Genomic DNA, 7,278 nt, shown 5'->3' on the forward strand with positions numbered 1-7,278 from the left:
ATTATTAAAAAAATGATAGCCTCAACATCCCCTTGGAACCGTGATCAGTATCCTTACAGATGAAATACCAAATTAATTAGTACTGGGAATGGGAACAGTTTTAATTTTTTTAAATTAAATTGGATAATGTGCTGCCTACATTTAGGGGTATCACTCTTTCAATGAAATTTTAATGTTTTTTAATTGACTAAATTTGTGAAATAAATCAAAATTTGATTGTAATTTAATTAAACCAAGAAGTTTAAGTTTTCTTCTCCAAACGCACGTGTATGTTATGAGAACTCATTACGGTGCATGTTATTGTTAAATGTCATTTGCAAAGAATGTCGACAGTGCGATTTTTGACGTTTACAGACATTTTAAATAAAAAAATTAAAACCTAACTGAACATGCATAGTTTGACATTCTTGCTAAGGCAAATTGAAAATTCGTTTTAGAAAATTAAATAATCAAAATTAATATACGTCGAATATCAGCAATGACGAAAAAGCGCAGAACAGTTCCTAGTTTCCTTGGGAACTTCAGAACTGAAAATATTGATGAGATTATTTTGATTTTTTGCAACATTGAATTTAGAGTGTTTCTGAAAAAACATTAATTTAACTCTCATTTTATAAGTTTAAAGACAATAGTGAGCTTATTTGGAAAAATAAGAGGAACTTTTACATACCAAGGCCCGTACACTGAAAGCATAATATGGAGTTTTGTTTGGAATCTGATAACAGAAACTTCAGTTGAAGATAACAGGAAACTTGAATTGTTTATTCAAACATTTCCAATTCACTATCGTATATACCGTAAATTGATGTTCATTATCTTTTAATAACAAATTTCTTTGTACCGGGCGGGCAACTTTCAGGAACATCTTCAGGGAAAAAAATATAACAAAAGTGGCTCCGAGAAAAATTTGGAAATGATTTTCAGAATTTCAGGTCTATCACTAGAGGGCGTGTTTGAAAATATATAAATAAAAAAGCTAAATGTTTCAAAGTTTACCCAATTAAGTGGCACAATACAAAATCTATAAATTCTAAGCTATTTAATCAGCAAAGTGAATGGTAAAGGGGTTGTTTCATCTCAATTTAAATAGAAGCATAAAAGTTCAAGTAGGTCTTTCAAAAGTAAGGTAAATTAACATTAAAATTGCTAAAAATGTCTGTCGATATATCTTGTCTTTCCCGAACAAAAAACTTCAACAAAAATATTCAGTAGTCGTGGATAAATATAGTATTCTACTCGCGTATAAAGACTTATTATACAGAAGTATTTCTTGTTCTTATTAATATTTCCAACTATGAAAGTAATGAAAATAAGGTATATTTGTGCAAAAATTTTATAGACAGGTGAAAATACACAAAAATACAAGTCACACAAATAATTTATTAAGTAAATAAAATATAGAGTACATAGTACAATCAATTTGAAAATAGACAAAAATTTTTTTCTTTTTATATAATTACTATCACTCCTATTCTAATTATTAAAGATAAATAAAAGGTCACTTCATTCAAATTAGATGAAAATGCCAGTAATTTTTCCCACAAAAATATTTTATAATTCTTTCAAATGTTTATTTTCCATGTTTTATATATAAAAAATTCGGATCGGATAGATTGCAATTTTTTTTGTATATACAATTATGAGAAAAACTTCCGTGAATTTATCAAGTCCAAATTAAAGGTAATTTCGTTACAATTTTAATAAAAAATTAATATTAATTACAAATTCAATTTAACATTATGAAATAAACTATAAATTCACTTAAACTCTATGTGGTTATGACCGTAAAAAAAAACAAAATTGTATATTACAACTAAATTAGGTACTGAAATTATTTCTAGAAAAAACAACATTTTCAAAAAATAGTCGATGTATTCTAAAGAAAAATTGATACAAAAGTTCTTTGCTTGTAGCTTTCAAGAAAATTCTATTGTTTTCTACTACTCTACTACTCATATCAAATTCTCTTAAATCCGATTTTTTGAAAATTTTGTGGATCTAAATCACAACAAAATTTAATAATAAAATAATTCAATCAAATAACATTTTGTGTCCAAACACCTGTCGTGTATGGACTACAAAAATATGGACACCTGAGACATATCCTCCATCGTTTTAACAACACTAAAATTATAGAGTCCGTGAAAAAATTTATGTCATTAAAACGTACAGACGATATAGAGAATACACAACAATCAGTGATTGCAATTTTTCCTTAAAGCTGATAAATCATTATTGTACTTTCTATGTCAAATGTGACAATATTCCATTTATTAAATGAGGGGATAATTAGTGTGCTATCGACAAAATAATTTTGTAATGGTTTCATTTAAGTAAAAATGTCTGTACTTCTTCGACGACTGTAAGATTCTTTTATTAGACAAAAATGATATCTGAAATATTTTAGCACAAGGAAAATTGAATAAGCGATTTAATATAATAATTACTGATTTCATTGAAGTATGAGATAAATCATATCGTCGGATGAATGCTGTAAATCCACATTTCATGGAAGTTGACATTTTTAACGCCATCTTTCGCATAAAAAATGGCGAATTTATGTAAGGAATAGCAGAAACTCCAAAAATTCTTTATTTACGTTATAAGTTCGGGAAGTGATTTAGTACGATACGAGATAGATGTTTATGGACGAGGTGACGAAGGAGCCGAGTCAAGAATATCTAATGTTTTTTTTCATACTGTTTCATACGCTCCAGACAGATTATTTACTGGTGAAAGTAGTCGAAGGGAAGACATTTATAATGTAGAAGTAGACGTTGTAGAGGATTCTCAGTTAGTAGTTTGTATTAATCACACAAAAACACATGTTCGAAGTGTTTTTACTGTGATCATCAGCAATGCGGTGCAATATTTGAATGTGTTTAGAAAATATATAAATTTGCGAAAACACCTTCCACTAAAAGCACTTTTGGTAGGCTACACTCAGGGAAAATGCGTAGATCAAAGAGCTGGAATACACACTGTTGGCGGAGCATCTGAAAAATTGCTGAATTTCCCAATCTTGATCATCCAGAAAAGTACAAACGGACATTGCTTCAGAAGGACTTCGTTAACAATGTTGACCAACGCTGGAGCTGATATTAATGTTTTATAACGGCATGGTGGCTGAAAAATATGTGGAAGAATCCGCCGAGAGCCAAAAGAAATTAGCAAGAATAAAGAAAGAGGGTGAAACTTTTGTTAAGCCAAAACCACACATCTGCACCATTACTGTTAAAATTCAAAAATAAAAGTTAAATTATTGATGTTAATTGATTTTTTATTTCTAGTCATTTCAAACGGGATTGGGAGACTCAAATTAGTACTGTAAAATCGACTTTACAATACAGTACGTAAAAAAATAATTTTCAAGCGCATTTGCAAAACTTGTAAATCTGGTTGTTGGCTAAAATCACCAACTCATCCAGTATGCGTTACAAAGCAAGTACAGTTTGGTAAATATTTTAAGCGTTGTTAGCAATCTTATAACATGGTGAATCACAAAAGACAAAGAGTTTTAGGTTAGGGGTTTTATAAGAAAACCCTCTAATACTTTACAAATATGTTGTTTTTTACTTTTTATATACTTTCAGAAAATATCATTAGTTTTAATCCCGTTTAAAAAAATTTAAAAATGAAATCGATGTATTTTTTTAAATCAAAATATAAATCTATGAAATTCATTTTACACAAAATTATTTTAATGGTCAAAAATTATTTCAGCCTGTTTAGATATACCTAAACAAGCTGTAGAATAAATCATTTCAAAGATTTTTAACAACTTGTGGTAACAAAAAAAAATTATAATGGGGACCACGAGACTCCAGGGTTATATTTCAGTAAGTGTTATACATAAAGGTTAAAAAATCAACTAAAAATCTATATAGAAAATGAAAATTACTTTTCTCCAACCCCAAAAAAAATTAGAGAAGCTGCTTTATTAAATTGATTGTCGAAAGTCAAAAAAGTATTTAATAATGAATCTTTTTTGAACTTGAAAAAGGAAAATAAAACCACTTCATTTTTTGAATCGTTTTTGTTAATATCCTTTACTGAATATAAATCTTCAACGCTTAGAAATATGATTACCTTACATCAAGGTATAAATTTGGAAAATTCTGAAAAAATTATTATTATTAAAACGGTAAGCAAAAGGTTATCAGCATAAAAAATAAAAACACTTTTTTTAACGAAGATATCAATAACTTTGTAACTAAACCATGTGATGATTAATCCCTGGAAATAAAAGTAAGATATTAAGTAAATATTTCACATATTTATTTCATTACATTCTGTAATTTAAAGTTGCTTCAATAATGGGGGTGATTGGTGCATGTAGAAGTAATGAGTTTCAAAATATTTAGTAGTCGTGGATAAAGTTTAGTATTCTACTTATAATGAGTTATTATTCACTCGTGGATATGAGGTGTTCTGAAGATTAGCTGTCTTAGTTAATCATCAACAGGTCTTCCAAAATTTCATTTCAAACAATATTATATAGCTAATTTCAATTAACCATTCAATATATATTGAGTTAGTACAGTAAATATCCCCAAATTTAAAAAAAAGGATATCATACGTTATTTTTGAAAGGTGAAGGCTTTTCAAAGAAGATTTGCAGTGCGTGAGGGTAAAGCTACAATTATAAAATGAGAGTATTTGTGGGAGAGGGCAAATATTTCCAAGTAGTCTCTCCAGTCTCCCACATTTTTTTTCATCAAAAATCACTACATCCCAACAAAAGCTTAAAGTTGTAAGTAAACATTTAGGGTAGTTTTAATCGACTTATCTAGAATACAATTGAACCACCAATTGAAAGAAGGGAATAAACGCCACGTTGCCACGAGTCAAGTTTTCTAAATTTTTCTATTCTATACTATACTGCTCGATTGTGAGTTCGAGGAAAGGAATAAAAACCATTCACTTGGTATAGATTCGTGGGGCAACAAAAACCGTTAGTCGGAAGAAAGAAAGAAATAAATCCTTCCTTCATATCCTTCTTTCAACTTACTTTGATATATCGGAGACGTTGAAAATAGTTGTAACGACTCATTTGATAATTAATCTGAAGCTGAGACTATGAAAAGGAAGAGAAGAGGTGTTATAAATACCCATTTTTACAAAAAAGAAAAACAGAAGTCGCAGTAACTACTCGGTCAATATTATGTGAGTACAATGTGAGTATTGGGAGGTTACTGTCAGCTAAATCTAACTGTAATATTGACTGTTTGTGAAAAAAAATTGCACTCGGCATTTTAGTACTGTAGAATAACAGCAAATATTTAAATTAGTTTAAAATGGAAGATCGAAAAATAAAAAAAAAACGTATATTTGATGAGTCTCCTTGAATACTCAATACTCAAATCGTCGCCGTTCAAAAAGAAGAATCCGAAAAAACGTGAAAATCATGCTTTCTCCATGTTACATGCTTTAAAAGTACCTGAAGATAAAAGAGGGAAAATTGTAACCGAAGTAATGTTTTACTAAATGAACCTATTGCTATTATTCATGAGCATATCCGATAACTTCCCCTAAAATAATCTCATTACAGCACAATATTTAGAAGCGAACCTAAACGTCAAAATAATTCATGAACATTTTTTGGAAAAATACCCCCGATATCAATACATAAAATGGTAATTATTACAGAAAATATTTTAATTATAATCATGACTACAGATTTGGCCATAAGTGAACGTTTACTCGACGTACGAAGAACTAGAAGCAAAAATAAAAAGTCAAATTTCTCAATGAAAATGCGAATACTGTAGATTTTACGTGCATCTTAAACATGTTAAAAACTGTTTAAAAAAAATTATTGGCATTGTGTCAGTAAAGATAAGATGCAAAATCTAACGATGCATAAGATCCCAATTCAAGGGATGTTTTATTTGAGAAAACTATTGCTTTAAATGTTTTGTGTTCAGGGAAAATCCAGCTGTTTCTTTACTTATCATGAGTGTGTAGTTTATTGTGGAAAACGATAAAGAACATGGATCCTTGTATCAAAGAATTACACGTTTTTAGCGATGCAAGCAGATAACAAAATAAGAATAACACTCTTTCTTACCCTTGTTGCAATGAATAAAATATATCAATACGTTCCAGTTTGTTTTTACAGTGTGACCAAAATTTCAGGACTGATAAAAGACTCATTAGGAGAAAGGACAGAATTTACGATCCAAATGAGTATAATAGTCTTACTTTGGCTGCCAAAAACAGAGGTTTCTTAGTTAAATCCGTTACTTCAAACGACATACTAGATTTTTGACTGTGTTCCTAATGTCTTATAACCGAAAGTCTTCGATTTTTTACTCCAAAATGTCGTGGACTTGTCTTTGCACCACAAATATTGTGTGTACAGAATACACTGGAACGTATTGAGTCGCACTCAATTTCTGTGTGATCAGATTGAGAGAATTTGAAGGCACATGGCAGCGAAATGGAGTTTTTTTTATCACCTCAACCATCAGACTTTGATGTTATTTTGATGTGCGAAAATGTAAATGTGTATGCAGAAGAGATTTCAACTGATCTTCTTTTGACTTGACTTTCCTCCCAAATATAACAAAGAACATCTTGTTTGGCTAAGTTGCGAACTATCAAATTCTAGATGCCTAACCTTCTCAAATAAAAAATTTGAGCTGAGCCTGCCGGTGTTATGAGGACTGCTTGTAGGTCAAAATTTAAAGATAAAACCGTATTTTCCTGTGCAATTTTTTAGTCGTCATCCCTGGAATTGCAAACTAATTCTTTTTTCCCTAATGTTCTTGAAATGTTTCTTCTATTTTTATTTTTTCAGTTTCACCCATTTCCTTATGCTCTAAAAACTTTTTAAACTGGTGGAAACAACCCTAAATTATATTTCCTGTCTATATTTCCAAAGAAACTGAGTTTATAATTTTTTTCTCCTGGCGCACATTGCATACATAACGGAAATATTTAAAGAGGAGTCAAGGTAGTTTTTTTGTGAAGAGTTTCTGCAGTAATGTGACTTGATTTTAAAAACTCATCGCAGCGATGTTTCAAAAAAAGGTGTAGATCATTAGAAAAGACAACATTCAAAATCCCGCTATACACAAGCTTTGATTATAGTTCAAGTCATAAAGGTTACTTGACATTTTTCGAATTTATCTATGATCAAAGCTACATTGTTGTTACAAAAACCTTCTAAAATCCAGAAAAACCGGCATGTTACTAAAATACCCATAAATGAGAAAAAAATACAAAAAATGTATTCTTGACAAATTCAATAGGATACTATTCAGACCTGGCAAC

This window comes from Diorhabda sublineata, chromosome 5 (assembly GCF_026230105.1).
Source record: "Diorhabda sublineata isolate icDioSubl1.1 chromosome 5, icDioSubl1.1, whole genome shotgun sequence".
Classification (NCBI taxonomy): Eukaryota; Metazoa; Arthropoda; class Insecta; order Coleoptera; family Chrysomelidae; genus Diorhabda; species Diorhabda sublineata.